Here is a 19,137-nt window from a genome sequence, read left to right as displayed (position 1 = left end):
TGCACGTCATAGCAGGTGGTTGAACTGCCTTAGCATATCATTAGCATATTACGCTTTGATTGGTTGAACAGACGACCAGATGACCAAACGCTTAGCATATTAGGCTTTTATTATATAGGATATTGAATTGTGACATTCATGTGTATACTTTTACACAGTGGGATGGCCTACCAGTCAAGAGTTTATTTTCAGCAGCAACACCATTTTTGAAATTTGTTTATGCAATTGTTTGAGTACTTTACTATACTTTTTACCACTATTTATAAATTTGAGTAGAAAGTGGAAAATTGAAAATGGTGATACTATTAATAAGAATCATAGGTTTCCTAAACTTAATACATACACCTGAGTAAAGATGGATTTGTTAGTTATATACAAAGCAGTGACTCTAGTCTTTGTCAGGCAGATATTAGTGGACAAAATTGGAAAAGATAATACCTGTTAGAAATCCTATATAATAAAGCGCTAATATGCTAATTAGACTGAACAGCAGAACGACTGTCCGGACAGCCTTCCAGATGACCTTCTGGATGAAGCCGGGGCTGCGAGGGGCCGAGGCAGCTGCGGCTGTGAGGGCCGAGCCCCTTGCATGAATTTCGGCATCGGGCCTCTAGTACTTTATAAAGATAATATCTTAAAGGTGAGTTGCAATCGGGAATTGAATACTATTTTTCAGCTCTGTAGGGGAAATGCTCTTGTAATATGTAGTGCATTTAAACTTTCCATAATCAATTTTTATGTATGTTACCAGGACTGTATTAGATAAGAAACTGGATAGGAATGGGTAGGAAATAAATGAGTAGGGGTCCACTTATAGGGAGTTCCAGATGGTACTTTATTCATCCTCCTTTCCCAGTCCAAATGCCTTTTATAAAATTTACATTATTGACACTAAGTACCTTTAAACTCTGTAGAGGAGTGAGAAAGAGGTCTGTGTCTAAAGCAGTACCAGACATGCAGATGTGCTCTCTGCCTATTGCTTCTCTGTCTTCTTTTTGATGTCCCCTTTTCCCAAATAGAAGTGTTTCTCAAAGTTCATTCCATAAACTAAGATGTCTAATTTTAATAGTAAATTAATTTATTTTCATAGTTTCAAACTATTATGAATTGAAAGGGCATAACAATAAAGTGAGGGTTGTTTGAGGGAGCTTGGTTGAAAGGTCAACTTTGTTGAGAATCTGTCCTCAGTTTCACAGGTCCATGAATTCTGGCCTGTCTATAACCCCAAGGTGATTGGACTCTGGGAGAGTGGTTCAGGATAACTAAAATAATGAGAAATGATTATATTGTCTAGAAGGCCAATTTTTAATTTTACAATGGAAAATTTGTACATGGATTAGAATATTTGTTGGTATGGACTATCTTTCCATCTCCCCCTTTTTACAGACCTACTTGACTATTTAATAAATTAAATTTTCAAATATATATATAAAGTCAACCCCACCAGGAACTAAACTGGGAGCCACAAGGATCTTAGGAAATACAAAAAGGCATAGGAAATCCCGACTGGCATGGCTCAGCGGTTGAGCATCAACCTATGAACCAGGTGGTCACGGTTTGATTCCTGATTAGGGCACATCCCAGGGTTGTGGAGCTTGATCCCCAGTGGGGTGCAAGCAAGAGGCAGCCAATCAATGATTCTCTCTCAGCATTGATGTTTCTATATCTCTCTCCCTCTCTCTTCCTCTCTGAAATCAATAAAAATGTATATTTTAAAAAGGGCAAATGAAAGTTGCATTGAACATTTTACATCAACCAAACATTCCCCTAATGGTTTGCCAGGTTTCCACGGAAAATGCTGAAAGTTCTCATTTAAAAATTTAGCCACATAATACCAAGTACACTTCATTGGAGTATTGTAACTCATCAGTTGTAGTATTAGAATGGAGTGTAATGTTTGCTCATAGCACTATAGATGTGATATTCTGGTTCTGTGAAATAATAAATAAATAAATAAATAAATAAATAAATAAATAAATAAATAAATAAAGCAAGCTAGAAATTTATTTAAGAGGCCAGAGGTTGAGGAGAAGAAGGAAGAGGGATATATACTAGTATATATGTCAGATATACTATGTGAGAAATGTAACCATGAACAAAGAAGACATGTTTCCTGTCTTCATGGGGCTTAAGATCTTGAACATCTAAATTCAATAAGCAGAAATCAGAGTAGATGTATGGTGTAAGTGTTTCATGACATTAAGCTATGTTAGCAAGTGTATCCAGCTCTTTAATAAATATATGCTTACCATAGGACTGGACAAGCTGAGTCAAAAGGCCATGGTACTCCCACCTTCTCCTGGCAGGGATGCTAATGTTTTACTCTCTGACTCCCATTTTCTATATTTTAAGGTTATCACCTCCCCTTATTCTGACACATTAATTCTTGGGACAGATGGTATGCTCTATTAATTGTAGAAAAAATCTTCCTCTTCATGTTCTATTCAAAAATTTTAGATTGGCATTTTAAATTAGATTTCTCTTATTGTGGGATCTGGGGCAAGTTATTTTGAGCTTTAGTGTTTTTCTCTGGTTAAATGGGAATAACAAGTCCAATCTATAAAGTTTTTATGAGTAGTAGATTAAATAATATAAAATATGCAAAATGCCTAGGCATAGGCCTATTACATTGAATGGTGATAGTCCATAGAGATTTGCTATATGTACTAACTTAATCCTCATATCAATCCTATAAGAGGGTCTAGTTTTTAATCCCAATTCACAGATGTGTATCTTGATATCTAGAAATGTAGAATAAGTTGCTTGAGGTCACACATTTAGTAAATTGTTGAATTGGGGTTTGAGTGCAGTAAGTCTGGGTTCTTGCTCTTCACATCTGTGCTATATTCCCTTTATTGGAGTATGCATTCCTTCCCCTTTCTCACCTTAAGTCCATCTGTCTACAGCCTATTTCCACTTGGGTGACTTTCCATTATCTTAAATCAGGATTCTTACCTGGGGCTTATGGGTGAGTTTCAATTAATATCTTTAACCTGCAAATTAATCAGGGCTCCTATATGTATGAGGCAGAAATATGACTTAAGTTTAACCATGGACAAATTTCAATAAAGGACTAGGATATCTCCTGGATTCCAAAAACAGGAATGTGATAGATCCGTGGACTAAAATGCCATTTGGACATGTTTTCTCCTTCTCTCCTTATCTCATATCTGTCTTCTTGTCCCCTGCCCCCTCTCATTCTGCATCTGAGCATTCATTCTCTGTTTCTCAGGCTCACCTGTTAGGAAACATATTAGCTAACAGCATCCATAGCTTTAGCTACTAGGGATACAAAGGATAACAATTCTTTGGATATAAAGGATAAAATTTCCAGAAAGGGCTCTGTGGGCCCTACTTGGTTCAAGAGCTTTCTGGCAATCAATTCCATGGGTGTCCATTACAAGTTGTATATTATGTAAAAGTATGGCTACATTTTTTTTTTTTCCTGAAGAGAGGATCTATTGGTTCCATCAGATTCTCAAGGAATTGATTTATAACTCAAAAGCAGTAAAGAACTACTACAAACACAAAATATGCCCAAACCATCTCTCTCTTTTCTTTCAAACTAGTCCTCTGACTGCCTTGCTTCTGTCACTGGTACCATAGTCTTCTAGGCAGTCTTGCCACTTTTGTTGTATTTTGATTTCTTCTCCCTGCATTCAGTTATTCAGAAAGTTCTGTTAATTCATCCCATGCAATGTCTATTGGAATTACTCTTTTCTGTTTCTACTGCCATAATTCTTGACTATCTGCTGTCATCTTCTTTAGCTCATTAAATAGTAATACCTTTTAACCAGCTCCTTATTACTTGTCCCTCCTTACTTAAACCCACCTTGTGTTTTAGATGAATGCTTTAAACACTGTCATCTTGTCTTCTTCCTGGGCAGGACCCCCTGCGGTTTGGTTCTGGCCCACCTTTCCAACCTCTTACCAACTGATATTTTATCATCTGGTTAGTAAATACTCTTGTATGTATCCACACAGTTGCTCAAGGGTCTTTTTTTGAAGACTTGCAACATGTCTATATGTAATTCACACCAATGCTTGCCTTTGTTAAGAAAGACTTAGGTCATTCTTTGACCTAAGAGTTGTTATGCTCATTTCCTGTTCTGAACACTTGTTGATTTTCCCCGGCCCTCCCTGGAATAGTCCTTCCTTCTGTCCAGCTACATATGTTTATGATTCTACTTTCCTCAAGAAGTGGTCCCATGCCATTCTAGTCAAACTTATTTTCTTATCTCTTACGAATTATTACAGAATTTACTGTTTTATTCATGTCGACACCTAATTCTATAGTGTTGTATTAATATTTAAATGCCTAAAGCATTTTGTTTCCCAAATAGATTATGAGGTTCTAGTAGGCAAGACTTCTGTCAAATATACATACAGTAGGCACAAATACTTGTCAAGCATTTATAAATGTCAGTGTAAAAATATGTGGAGTTTTGCTTATTCGCATTATATTGAATTTTTCACTTATCGAAAAACAGATTTAATAGAAACTTCTTTTAAATTGTAGGTTTTCTATGTGGAAATGCTTTTAAGTGTTAGTCTAGAAATTATTAAATATTAACCAAAAGGCTGAGGTGAGAGTTTGTGGGGAAAATGTTGAAGTTATCAAATTAGAAGTCACCAACTGAAGATAATCTATTAATCAGAAAAATCTCTTTTACATCAACTTTTCAGAAATATTTCCATTGTGAAACATGGTTCACATTTTTAAAAAGATGTATTCTGTGTTCTCATTGACATTCTATGTAGCATTATCCTGAGGATAAATGATAAAGGATAAAATTTATATTTTGGTTCAGATTGTGGCTCTGCTTGCCATTCAGTGTGATCTTGACCTGGCCATTTAAAATCTGAACCTCTTTTCCCACCCTCATCTAGAAAATTGAGAGAATGATACATACCTGATAGGATGTTGTGAGGATTAAATGAGGTAGTATAGATAAGGCGTTTAGTAAAGTATTTAAAGCCAGTAAGCAATCAATCAATGGTAGATGTTATTGGTCTTTATTCAATAAGAAGAGAATTGAGGGAAAGGGTAGATAAAGGTAGACTGATGGTTTACTTAAAAGACTTAAAGGTATCAGGGACATGTGCAGGTGAGTGATTGCTCAGGGTGGATAGACCAAGAAAGGGTATTTTGAATGGTATACATGGCACTGAAAAGTTGGGAGGTATAGGGTACGGTTGGATTACTTTATTTGCAGGTTCTTCTTATTTAGCATACATTATGTTTCCAAGTTTAAGTTGTAGACTAAATTATCATCTTGACTGGAATGTATGTTTAGTGTGTAAAACAAATTAGCATTCTCAGTATTTCAGGTATTAGTGACAGAAAAGGAAATCAGGGAGAGGGGGTGAGAATAGAGGTAACTTCTCTCAACAATGTTGCTCTCCATCCCTACTGTACCCCACCATTACCTCTGTCAGGAATAATTGCTTCCTCCAGAGACTTAGAGTGTGGTAGCAAAGTGTAAGACTTAATAGCAGAATTATGTGAAAGAGAATTGGCTGAATAGAATGTTAGATGATCAGTGAAGCAGTGAGTTCATTCTAGTGGGCAATGCCACTGCCCAGTGTGAACATGGGGTTTGGGAAAGGCCAGCCAAAAGAAATGGAGACTGATCTTAAGAAGTATGAGGAGGGTAGTGAGTCAGAGTTGCTCACTTCATCAGAGCAAGAGACCCTCTGGGTCACAGCTATTAGAGCTGACTGGGCAGATCTAATAAAGAGCTCTGCTGCTAAAATTGAACAATTACTATTTTTTTATAATTTCAAGACAAAATGGATTTAAAGGTTTTCATTTTATGTTAAACTTTTGGTACTTCTACCTTGTGAAAAGTTGCAAACAAATTTTAAAGGAAAAATGCAGACATTATTTTTTAATGCATTATTTTTAAATATATTTTTGTTGATTTCAGAGAGGAAGGGAGAGGGAGAGAGAGATGGAAACATCAATGATGAGACAGAATCATTGATTGGCTGCCTCCTGCATGCCCCCTACTGAGGACTGAGCCCACAACCCGGTCATGTGCCCTTGACCGGAATCAAGCCCGGGACCCTTCAGTCTGCAGGCTGACACTCTATCCACCGAGCCAAACCATCTAGGGTGAAAGTGCATTATTTTTTATATGTGGAGATCTGCATCAACATAATATAGCCAGATTTAGTGCTAGTAAAGCTGTATCAAGTCCACATGGCAGAGTTAAAGCTATCGGTATTCCATGGTGTTTTACAACGAGCACCATAATTTCTAAATGCTGCTGCCTGAACTAGTTTGAAAATCAACAGATTACACTCCTGACTGCCTTTTGTTAATTCTTAAGGGAAGGAATATTATTAGCCTCAGTGAAACTCACAGGTAAGGCTTAGATTCAAAGTAATCATATAAAAAAGACCAAAGGAGAATTAAATAGGGTAAATTTGAGTGCAAGAATAACATAATAGTTACTGTTTCCTGAGCACTTATTATATACCAGGCTCTGTGCTAAGTATTTTTCAAACAATTTCATTTAGTCACTTTTAAAAAATATTTTTATTGATTTCAGAGAGGAAGGAAAAGGGAGAGAAACATCAATGATGAGAGAGAATCACTGATTGGCTGCCTTCTGCACACCCCCTACTGGGGATCAAGTCTGCAACCCAGGAATGTGTCCTGACCAGGAATTGAACCATGATCTCCTGGTTCATAGGTCTATGCTCAACCACTGAGTTTTGCAGCTGGGCAATTTCATTTAATTTTTACAACCTTCCTCTGAAGTATCATCACCCACATTAGATGAAGCAAAGAAGGCTCAGAGACTTGCTCAAGGTCACAAAGCTGGTATAAGTGGTGGGTGACACAGATTCAAACCCAGGGCTCCCAAATCTAATCATGACATTGTAATGTCTCTTTGTGTGATGTAATCTAAAAAAACACACACACACGCAAACTGAGTAAAGCACACAAATCTTTCTGCACATATATTAACTGTTGTAATCAATAACTAAATCAAAATATTGACTATTTGCACCAACCCAGAAGGCTCCCTCCTGCCCTCTCTCAATCAGTTTCCCCATAAGTAATCACTACTCTGCCTCTATCAACATAGATAGATAGTTTTTTTTTTTGTTGTTTTTTTGGGGGGTGGGGAGTTATGACCCAAAGATTCCATATACCACTCTGTCACCTTGCCATTTTAGCTGTAGTATTCAAAGCTGCTTTTAGCTCTAACTTTTCAAGCGCTCACTGTAGGGACTAACTGTTGGAAATGGCTTCATATTCAATGTCTTGTATTCCGAAATCAATACTTATCTATCTATCTATTTATTTATTTATTTATTAATTTTTAATCCTCACCCTAGGATATTTTTCTATTGATTTTTAGAGAGAGTGGAAGAGGAGGGAAAGGCAGAGAGAAATATCGATGGGAGAGAAACACATGGATTGGTTGCCTCCTGCATGAGCCCTGAGCAGGCCTTGGGTCGGGGAGGAACCTGCAACCCAGGTACTTGCCCTCAACGGGAATCCAATGGGGACCCTTCAGTCTGCAGGCCCTCGCTCTCTCCACTGAGCCGAACCCACTAGGGCTCAAAAATCTTTAAAAAGCCAAAGAAACCTCTGGATGAAGTAGGTCCAAAGGGTTGTTATCAAACAAACCTCTCTAAGAAAGACCAGACACAGGTTCCTTGACGGAAGTAATTTGGTGCATCTATTTCCAACCATGGCGTCGCATTGGGAAACGGATAACCACAAAAGGTCGTCTCGGCTGATGGAAGGAAAGACTAGCCGGGCAGAGCACGGAATAGTGATTGTTTCGCACCGTCTTTCTATGTTCAGACAGCTTCCACAGCTGACTTGCTGTGTTATGTTGCAAGGGGGAGGAAGGATAAAGGGGAAGATGTAGGTGGAGGGCAGTGGGGGAAAGAGGCCCTTCCAGGAAGCGTGAATGTGGCAACTTTCCCTGTCTGGCGGTCTCACTCCTAAAACCACATTCCTTCTGGTCCGACCCGGCGGCGACAGAGATAACCTCACAACCGCACCTCACACTCTCCAGCTGTGGTCGGTGACTTCTCAGCAAGTCCGGATGACATCGCCTGCATTCTCCCCGCCACGCCCCTCCAGCCCCTCTCCCCCGCGCGTTTTCCACCTTCTCATTTCCACGTGGTCTCCGGTGGCCTTTGGAAGCAGCCCACAGAGCAGAATTGAGCCCAGGGAGAGAATAAGTGACATGAGCAGCGATCGATGACGCCGGCCGTGAGACGTGCGTAAGGCGACCCAAGTTTGGGGAAATGGACAGGAACGCTCTGGCCATCAAAGCCGGAGGACAGGCCCAGAGTGGGCGCACGTGACAGAGCAGCACCTCGAGAGTGACATCACCCCTGGGGGCGGAGCCGGCGGTAGGGCCTTGTCTGCTGCAGAGTTCCTTCCCCTTTTCTCCACCGAAAGCCGCCGACCCCACTAGTCACAGCCCCCCTGGGGGGACGAGAACCGCCCGGACCGCACAGCGCGGCGGAGCCTGGGATCTACCCAGGAGCGCGGGGGACCGCGCGGTCTTCCCTCTCCCAGTCGCTCCCCACTCCCAAGCGGTGCAGGGGGCGGGGGCGCGCGCTCCACCACGCACGCGCCCCCACGCACGCGCCTTCCCTCCGCGCTCGCGCCCCTCCCCGCCTGGCCCGGAGGGGGCGGGGCTGCGGGCGGCCTCCGAGGGTGCGACGCCCCCGGCGCGGCAGCGGCGCTAGCGAGCGGCCGGTCCGGCGCGGGTTGCTGGGAGCGCTGCTCCGGCGGGGCCGCTGGCACAGCCGCCTCGCGCGAGCCGTCGGCCCGGCCGGGGAAGCTGCGGGCTTTCCGAGCGCCGCGCCCGGGGCCGCCGGCGCTGCCCTCCCGCCGCCGCCGCCCTCTGCGCCTCCTCCGGGCGGCCCCGCCCCCGTTCCCATCCCCCTCGCGCTCACCTCCCGGCTGTGCCGCGCGCACGGCGGAGCGAGGCGCCCGCCGCCGCCGCCGCCTCTCTGAGGGGCGAGGACCTGCACCCGCGCGGCCGCTGACAGGAGGACCGCCGCGGGCTGCGCTCGCGGCCCGCGAGGCCCCGCCGCGCCTTCGGGAGGCGCAGACCCGCCGCGGGCGTCGGAGCGCAGCGAGGTGCTCTGGGAATCGCGGCGGCGCCGGCGGGCGGCGCCGGTCCTGCCCGGAGACCCCGGGGACTGGGGCTGGACCCCGAGGTGCGGCGATTCCCTCCGAGCGGCAGGTAAGGGACCGGGCAGGGCGGGGAAGGAAAGGTGGCTTCGGTGACAGGGGCTTTCGCCTCCCGCGCCTCGCCTCCGGGGAGAGGGGCGGGGGCGAGCGGGGAGGCGGCGGCGCGAGCGGCGGAGTGCCGCCGGTGTCCGAGGGGAGGCGTGGGGAAGGCTGGCTCCAGAGGTGGCGCTCAGGGTGGCGTCCGCGGGGCCCGGGGTCGGTCGCTGGGGCGTCACCGAAGGTGTCGTGGGATCTGGTACCGAGAGAGCCTCCGGGTGGCGGGGACCCAGGGTGAAGATGCGAGGCCGATTGCTAGACGTGGCAGGGAATGTGGTGCAGAACGAGTTGCAAAATGTGCCCCCCCAATGCAGCATCGAAGTAGTTGTGAGATGTGCCAGGTAAGACATAGGGTAGGTTGGCCGGTGTGGCGCTGAAATGCATGGGAGAAGTGTTGTTATTGATACTAATTATCCCCAGGAAAGGAGGCGTAGTGTAAGAAGGGATTAATAAGGCTCATGGCTAGATATTTTATCCCAGGAAATCGAGAGGCGCTATGATAGGCAGTTTTTTGTGGGGTTTTTTTTTTTTTTTGAGTTATAGAGATTGTCCTCACCTGAAAGAATTAAAAGCCAATTGTGTCTGGTTGTGAGACGGGAAAGGAAAAAACAGGGCTAAAATAATTCCAGGTTTTGACATCAGCCTGTAGAGCACTGATACCATTGTATCCTAGCCCAGGTGTCTTCTCTCCGCGGTGTGGAATGTTTAAAATGTTTTTCACCAAACGTAAACAATGATAATGAGCGTGAAGAAGATTTGATGTTTTGGGTGTCTTTCACTCCCTGCTCCTCTCCTGGAAAAGAAGAAACAACAACACTACCCCCCCACCCCAAACCCCCCACCCCCACGTCTTGACCATAATTCTGAGTTGAAGATCACTTAGGCAAAGGGAAATTTTTTTCCTATGTCCCTCTGTCTTCATTTTTACACAGGTGAAAATATCTGGAATGAGGAAAACAAAACAATATGGTGAACAAAAGGGATACATTTTTCAGGCATTTTGAGGGGTTGGAGCCTAAACCTATTGCAGTGTTTAATTACAGTGAATGACAGTAGTGATACATTTGTTCATGTTCCTGGTTGTGTCGTGGCAAAATAGGGAAAATAAATTGTATGCAGTAATGGGGCATAAAAAGCAGCAACATGGATACTGCCAGTGAGTGCTTCTGCAGCATTTCCCAGGTAGATCATCTTAAGCACAAAAAATAAAATATTAAATCAATTCTTTCTCTCTCTCTGTCTCTAATTCATATGCTGCGAAAACACTCTGACTTCTGTTTAAGAAGAACATTTGTGTTTTGAAAGAATTGTTAGGACATAGCTTGAATTTCAGAGGTAACAAAAGACGAGCTTTTTAATATTATATCTATATATACATATATACACACACACACACACACAGTCAATGAGTGTCTATATACCATGAAACAAGCAGAAATGCCTGGATGTGTCCATTAGGATGTAGTTAATTACTGATGGATTTTAATGTTTTATGTTATAATTCTTGCAGATAAACTGAATTACTTGCCTGAATGTTGTGCTCATATTAAGGACAGTAAGTAATTTGCCAGATAATCTGAAAATTTATACTTGATTGGCTTTTTCCTGGATCCAAATTCAGCTACTGAGGAATCATTTGCTTCAAATACAAAACTGGATTTTCTTTGGGGATTAATTTTGGGTTTTGGTCTTTTCTGTAGATATATTCCTCACCTAGAGGCTATGTTGAGGCTAAAGCAAAGAGGAGAGGGCCAGAGGAGAATAAAGAGCAGTTCTGTTGGGTCTTCCTGTTTTGTTCTGACTATAAGCCATATGTACTGCCACCCCCTACTGTCTGTAGGAAGAGGTGTTGCAGAGTCCCATTCTTTTCTTGTTATCACTGCCCCCTTGTGAAAGGGAAGAAATTGATAGTTGCACTTGGGAGATACCACTCTCCTCAGATTGTTCTTGATAGAGTGCTTATGTAGATTTATTAATCACCTATTCACTTCAGAGGTGCAGGGCTTTAAATTTACTGTCAATCAGCCTTCAGATTTAATGTTTATTTTTAATAGTATCTAATTTTAGTGAATAATTCAAAATTCTAAAGATAGTCTCAATATATTTGGGAAGATGGTGCAGTACTATTGTTAGTAGTAGTACCGTTAGTAATATCTCATCCTTACAGAGCACCTGTTATGTCCTGTGATACATGTTTTAATTAGTTCCAACACCCAATGAGGTATATACTGTTATTCCCATTTTACAGTTAAGAAACTGAAATACAGAGATGTTAATTAGTTTGCCCAAGATTATTTAGCTAGCAAGCAGAAGAGCTGAGTTTCAATTCAGGAGCTCTGGCTCCAAACTCTGTGCTCTTCACCAGTATACTTTATTGCCCTCTCAATCAAACTAGTATTATCACACATCATTAAATTGTAGGTGCCCATCATAAAGCAAATATAGATGTGGATAAACTGAAGTAAGAAGAAGATACATAGATGTTAAGCCTATAAATACACCAAAAACTACAATATGAACATTTTTGTTTAGGAATTTATTTTTGTAATTTATTTCTGGGATTATGAGTAGAGGGAGTATCAGTACTTTCTTTAAGTATGTTTTTTATTGGTTTCAGAGAGAGGAAGGGAGAGGGAGAGAGATAGAAACATCAATGACGAGAGAGAATCATTGATCAGCTGCCTCCTGCACAACCCACACGGGATGGAGCCCAAAACCCAGGCATGTGCCCTGACCGGGAATCGAACCATGACCTCCTGGTTCATAGGTCGATGATCAACCACTGAGCCACATGCGGTCTGGCATATCAGTACTTTTTATGGTTAAGGGAATATTTGTGATGGAGGTTGGCTTTGGGGGAAACGTTAGAAGCAGAAAGTTACCTTCAAGTAGTTTGATATGTATATGTGTATGTACATATGTATGCGTGTATAGTATCTCTGAGAGTACACTAATACCAGTAAACCTTTACTGCTAATTTTCTCTAGGAAAATTAAAGAGAAATTATCTATTTTTCTACCCATTCACTTTATTTATTTATTTATTTATTTATTTATTTATTTATTTATTTATTTATATTTTAATCTTCACCCGGGAATATTTTTCCATTGCTTTTTGGAGAGAGTGGAAGAGAGAGGGAAAGACAGAGAGAAATATCGATGATGTGAGAGAAACACATCGATTTGTTGCCTCCTGCACAGGCCCTGATTAGGGCCTCCGCCAGGGAGGAGCTTGCAACTGAGGTACATGCCCTTGACAGGAATCGAACCTGGCACCTTTGGGTCCGCAGGCCGACGCTCTATCCATTGAGCCAAATTGGCTAGGGCTTATTTTTTAAAGTAATTAACAAAAATGAATTGGATGCATATGTTCATTTTACCTCTTCCATCAATAATTGTTTGCTCAATCCTGGCCAGGTAGCTGGGTTGGAGAAGTGTTCCATACACCAAAGGGTTGTAGATTCCTAACCAGGACACACACCTAGGTTTGGGGTTCAATCCCCAGTTGGGGTGTGTACAGGAGGCAGCTAATCGATGTTTCTCTCTCTCTCTAAAAATCAATAAAAAAAATATACTCAGGTGAGGATTAAAAAGAAAAACTAGCCCTGGCTGATATGGCTCAGTGGTAGAGCATCAACCTGCACACTGAAGAGTCATGGGTTCAATTCCTGGTCAAGGGCGCATATTGGTTTCAGGTTTGTTCCCCTGCCCCATTTGGGACTTGTGCAGGAGGCAACCAACCGATGTGTCTCTTTCACATTGATGTTTCACTCTCTCTCTCTCTCTCTCTCTCTCTCTCTCTCTCTCTCTCTCTCTCCCTCCCCCTTTCTCTCTTTCTTTCCCTCTCTCCCTTCCTCCCTCCCTCTCTCTCTAAAAATCAATGGAAAAAATATCCGCAGTTGAGGATTAACAGAAAAACAAAAACCTAAAATAATTTGTTTGCTCAGATTTTTCTCACACTTAAAACATTGTTTTATAGGTATTAACTATATATGAAATAATATTTTAAAATGTGTAAAATATAAAGAATATCAGTGCAGCCAATACTCATATATCTTCCACCCAGTCTGAGAAATGGAATGTCACTTCCTACACTTGTAACAATTATTTTCTTCTCTTAGGCAAACTTTCTGCCATTCTGTGAATCACATATCCTATGTAATCAAACACTGCCTTCACTTTTATATACATTTGTTGATAAGGGAATTCAATATAATCTACAGATTATGATTACAACATTCAGGATGTATGCTTATATAGTTAATAAATTGTCATAGACTCAGATCATGCTCTGTATTATGTTGGTTGGTAGTTTATTTTAGCATACTTCACTTATAAAATCAGATTTGTTGTTTGCATCTTTATCATAAAGTTTTACTAACATTGTTAAACATTAGATTATTTCCCTCTTCCATCCTTTTTTTACTTTTTTCGTTCTTGTTTTTCATCGATTCTTGACTGTCCTTAGCTTCCCCCCCTTTTCCCCATAAATGTCTTTGCTCTTTTAGTATTTTCTGAATTGACTGTGTGTGCACTATTTTGAATGGAGAAGGAAGTAGTTCTAGAAGGAATATACTAAACTAGCAGTTCCAAAAGGGAAATATTAGGGTAGTTGATATTGATTAGATATAAGTTAGAACCACGTGTGTGTAAAAGAAATGTGTCAAATTCTCTCCTTATCATATTTCTTCCTTTTAGACTAGAATTAAAATGGAATCTTTGGGACATACTGATTTGGCATATTAGTTGAATTATATTGGATTGTATTTACACAGAATCACCAATGTTAGCTAGAATGTTTTTACTGATGGTACCCAGATTTTATTTCAAGGAGCTAGAGTAAACTGTTGCAGAGCTGTTTACTTTTCTAGCGCTAGTCTGGGCAAGGTTAACAAATGCTATAAAGTAGTCTGGAAGCTAATTTAATTATTTGGACTTTCCCCCCCCTCGGGATGAATTGAAACTTAGCATTGTCGTATCTGCAGAGTGCCTATGTCATCAAATTCTATTATTAAATATACTGTATAAGTAGTTTAGTCTTTGTCATAATACCATGAAAACTGTCCCTTGGTTTATTTCAATAGCATCTTTTGTAGAAACTTGTTAAGGAGATGGAGAGTACATATGTTTGGAGTCTCTTTAAAAATCTGTGGAGAGAAATAGTTTAAAAGAAAAAGTTTAAAGACTTAACCGCTATATTTTCCCACTCACTGGCCTATTTTCTTTCTTTGAGAGGATATTTTATCTTTAGTGCTTAATATTCAAGGTAATACTCGATAAAAAATAAGAAATTGGTTTCTGGCCGAACTGGTTTGGCCTGCGGACTCAGGGGTCCCAGGTTTGATTTCGGTCTGGGGCATGTGCCTTGGTTGGGGCACATCCCCACTGGGGGGCGTGCAGGAGGTAGCTGATTGATCTCTCTCATCGATGTTTCTAGCTCTCTATCCCTCTCCCTTCTTCTCTGTAAGGAATCAATAAAATATATTTAAAAAAAAAAGAAATTGGTTTCTGAGTTTTAGAAGGCTAGAGCAGGTTGAGGATATAATAATGAAAAAAGTTTCTGGTAGAAATCTTTTTTATTCCAGAAAGTTCTAACTAATTATGATACCATATTATTTATGGAAACAAATTTCTTTTACTTGGTCAATTTATTTTATTTTAAAAATCTTTATTAATCGTTTGAAAGCTTTGTGGATGTTATAAGTATCAGCTAGTTGCTTTTTCATGGGTCACACATTACAAAAATACGTTACATTCTGCTTTTGTTAGTTCTTGAATAGTTGAAGATAAATAACAGTTTAAGGTAAGTTTAAGAGGCAAAAGAATTAAGTTGGTATTAGTCTTATCATGTCCTGTCTTTCCCCTTTCTTCTCCATAATATCAATCTCTGCTTTTATTCAGTGCATGGTATATCCTACCTTTCAAATTCCTTTAAAAAAAATCCACAAAAAACAACTTGAGCCCTGGCTGGTGTGGCTCCTTGGTGGAGTGTTGCCCTGTGCACCAAAGACCTCTGGATGGATTCCTTCGTCAGGGCACATGCCTGGTCTCCCGCCTCCATCTCCAGTAGGGGGTGTGCAGGAGGCAGCTGATTAAAGTTTCTTACATGGATGTCCCCCCCTCCCCTCCCTCTCCCATCTCCTTTCCCATCCTCCTCCTCTTCCTCTTTCTCCCCCCTCCCTTTTAAAAAATATTTTTATTGATTTCAGAGAGGAAGGGAGAAGGAGAGAGAGATAGGAACATCAATGATGAGAGTCACTGACTGGCTGCCTCCTGCACGCTCCCCTACTGGGGATGGAGCCCACAACCTGGGCATGTGCCCTGAGGGAATCAAACTGTGACCTCCTGGTTCATAGGTCAATGCTCAACACTGAGCCACACCAGCCAGGCTCTCATCTCTTATTGTGGAGTTAGAGAACATTCTCTACAGATATATACATACTTACACACTCCATCCAAATTACTCAGAATAACTGGACTATAACTAAAACGAACTCTAGAGTTAAACTAGATTAAAAAAATATTTATTAGGGTGAAGGCAGGAAGGTTAGAAAGTTCTCTGTGTGAACTTTAGATGAAATATTTTCATTTTATATTACAGGGGTTAGCAAACTATAGCATATGGGCCAAATGCAGCCCAGCGTCTGTTTTGTATGGCCTGAAAGCAAAGAATAGTTTTTACATTTTTAAATGGTTGAAAAATATCAAAAGGAGGATAATGCTTTGTGATATGTGAAAATTGTAGGAAATTTAAATTTCAGTGGCCATAAAGAAAGTTTTATTGGAATATATCCATGCTTAGTTATTTACATGGCCATGGCTGTTCTCTGGGTACAACAGCAGAGGTGGGTAGTTATAATAGAGACCATGTGGCCCGCAGAGCCTAAATATGTATTTACTGTTTAGCCCTTTATAGATAAAGTTTACCAGTGCTTGGTCTGTTATATAGTCTGTGCCCATTAAATGTTCATTAAATGTCATGAGTTGGAGACAGACCAACCATGTCCGTTGGAGGCCTCTATAGGGCATAATTGCTTCTGTCTATTTACTGAGAAAAGATTGGCCACTTTGCCTTAGTAGTGATTTATCTGACAGAGCACTCCCGTTGTACCTCCATATGAGACCCATACTATGTCTAACTCCGAAGCAGTTTCTGACAAAGTGTATTATTTGATTCTTCTTTTTAAAAATTTATCTTTATTGTTGGAAGTATTACAGATGTCTCCCCTTTTCTTCCCCATATGTGGAATCTGTTTGATTCTTCTATTCCTTTTTCTTAGAAGAGGTATCCTAAGCAGAGAGGTTTGGAGCCCAGCACATAAGAGAACATTTTCTTTTTTTGCTCAGGGGTGGTCTTTTGTTCATATTTTGCATAAAAATCATTGTTATATGAAAGTAAAGACCCTTGATTTAATATATTAGTTTGTAATACAGACACGTTGTATTTAAGGAATATGAGTTAAGCTAGATTAGTTATGTTGGAAAAGTTGGATTTTTTTATGCAGTGTATTAAAATATTACATCATTCACTTAAATACTTATTGACTACCTACTGTGTACAGTAGTTACTTTTATTACAGTAGTCTTTCAGTTGAAGGTGGACATTTCATATTATTTCTTAAATAAAACCTAAAATTTTAATTCAAAATTTTATGTCCTAGCTACTCATTATACTTCCAGGAAAAATGTTAAAAATAAATGTATTAAAGTTTATCACTTTCCTAAAGTTTCACTGACCAATGTTGATAAGTTTTACAGTTTGTTTTCTCTAGGCGACAAAAGTATGTAAAGGAAAACAGTGATTTATATACTCCTTTTAATAAATATCAGCAAGTATTACATACATAAAATTCACAAAGAAGAGCATATAAGCAATAATAAGAGAAAACTTTTGTTATTTCAAGCAGATATATTTGGGCCAGGTAGCTATGCGTATTTCCTTGTCTGTAACACCATGCTTGCATTACCATATCTGGTTATAGAAATTGACAATATGAAGAAATACAGCACCAGTTTTTATTGCCATGGAAACCCGTTTTTCCTTACCTTTGTATTACAACCTTATAAGTAGATTAGTTATTAAACTTGGAAATGGGAGTGGGTAGATATTGTTATTTAATCATTTTAGGTATGGTGAATCTGCCTCAGATCTTAGTAAATTGCCTCTGCCTAAATGAAGGAAGTCTGTTCTTGTCCCTTGTTCCTAATCTTGTGTTGTAAGGTCCCACAGTTTCTAGCTGTAGTTGTCAAAATATAATAAGCCAAAGCTAATCAGCCTATGGACGCTTGATGGGCGTTTGTGGTGCTCTGGAATTCTATTTCTGTTCAAATTCCATGGAGTCCTGTAGTGCTCCCCAGGATTGTGAATTAGGGTGAATGAAGGTCATTAGCTTTAGTAGACATGTGGGATGAAGACTTACTACATACTCGGGTCCTGCTTCAGCGCCAGAGAATCTTAGCTCTTATCTTTTTAGGGCTTTAAAGAGGAAAATAGACTTTCTTTGAAAGTTGTTACTCAGACATTCCAATATTATAGGATGACAATACTATTGTTCAGTTGTAAAGAAGCTTTGAAATTCTGCAATCATGAGACACATTGTATAGTAGGTAGAACATAAATTTGTGAGTTTTTGTATCATGAAAACAGGTTAGAATTACTGCTCTGTCACTAGGGGGCTTAAACCTATCTTGCAAGGTTTTGATGATGATGATGAAATGAAATAATGTCAGTGAAAATCCTTAGGACAATGCCTAGTACTTACTAAGTGGTAATTTTTATTAGGCTTTGGAAAGTGTCCTAGATTTCTCTTTTTGATGTATGCTTCCCACAGCTCCTCCCCAGTATTTTTATTAGCATTGTTATCTTGTCTTACATTCCTTTTCAGCCTTGCAAGTCATTTAAAAAACCTGAGGTAATTTGGCTACTGATTTATTTTGTGTTCTGAAAATTTCTTTTATGAAGGATTTGATAAGAGCTGAGAGAAAGAATTCTTGAAAAACCATAAAGTTTAAAATAAAAAGTCTTAGGCGAGAGATGCTGTTGGGCATACTCCTAGTATACATTTCTTTTTTGGACTGTTTGTCTTTAAGCAGCATAAACTTGACAAAATATTAATTTTTAATGTCCTCTATAATGTAGCAAATCACAGCTTGAGACAAAGAGCTTTTTGACAATTTTTTTTCAACTCAATCATGTAAACATTTTTAACTTTTATAAACATCTTTCACTTTTGTGAATAACTGGAACTTTCTGTGTATGATAACTTTATCCTCCCACCCCCACCCCATGCGCCATGTAATTTTTCTTTTTAAAAAACTTGTATGTGGCAGTCAGTCAAGGTGGTTGGTTTTCTTTTGTGATGTACTTAATAAAAAGGATTTGTCTAGTTACAGTGTAAAATAATAGAAAAAGTTTGCCTGTCCTTTTTTAGTATGATAAGCTAACTATTCAAAATCTCATTTTTCCCAAGCTTCAATTATTTCTGTAACATTTTGTTCATTTCTGCTCTTCTGTGTATCATTATACAATTAGTCGTTGAATATGTTTCTTTAAATGGACTTGACTCACTATCTCTTAGTTGTCCTAATATCTATGTTTGTGCTAGTTCTAAAATAAAAACTAGTTCATCCTAAAGGCATCTTGCTCAATGCACTCGGGAAAGACCACTTACATGCAACTGTGGCTCCAGAGGCCATTCGTGCAGTGGGGTCCCTTGGCCTGGCCTGCGGGGTCTGGCCGAAACTGACTTTCTGACACCCCCCGAGGGGTCTGGGATTGCGAGAGGGCACAGGCCAGGCAGAGGGACCCCACCAGTGTATGATCAGGGCCAGGGAGGGATGCAGGAGGTTGGCCAGTTGGGG

General features: G+C 40.4%; 1 protein-coding gene across 7 annotated transcripts in view; it reads left to right on the top strand.

The window, feature by feature from the left end:
* Positions 1 to 8,735: 8,735 nt before the first annotated feature.
* Positions 8,736 to 19,137, top strand: part of TANC2 (tetratricopeptide repeat, ankyrin repeat and coiled-coil containing 2) — a 247,181-nt gene continuing 236,779 nt past the window's right edge. For all 7 annotated transcript variants that reach the window (XM_036340072.1, XM_036340071.1, XM_036340070.1 and 4 more), the window contains exon 1: positions 8,736 to 9,233. The gene's annotated coding sequence lies outside the window, so the exon portion shown is untranslated. The remainder of the gene's footprint in view (positions 9,234 to 19,137) is intronic.

This window comes from Myotis myotis, unplaced genomic scaffold (genome assembly GCF_014108235.1).
Source record: "Myotis myotis isolate mMyoMyo1 unplaced genomic scaffold, mMyoMyo1.p scaffold_m19_p_17, whole genome shotgun sequence".
Classification (NCBI taxonomy): Eukaryota; Metazoa; Chordata; class Mammalia; order Chiroptera; family Vespertilionidae; genus Myotis; species Myotis myotis.
This window is presented reverse-complemented; position numbering and strand designations above follow the sequence as displayed.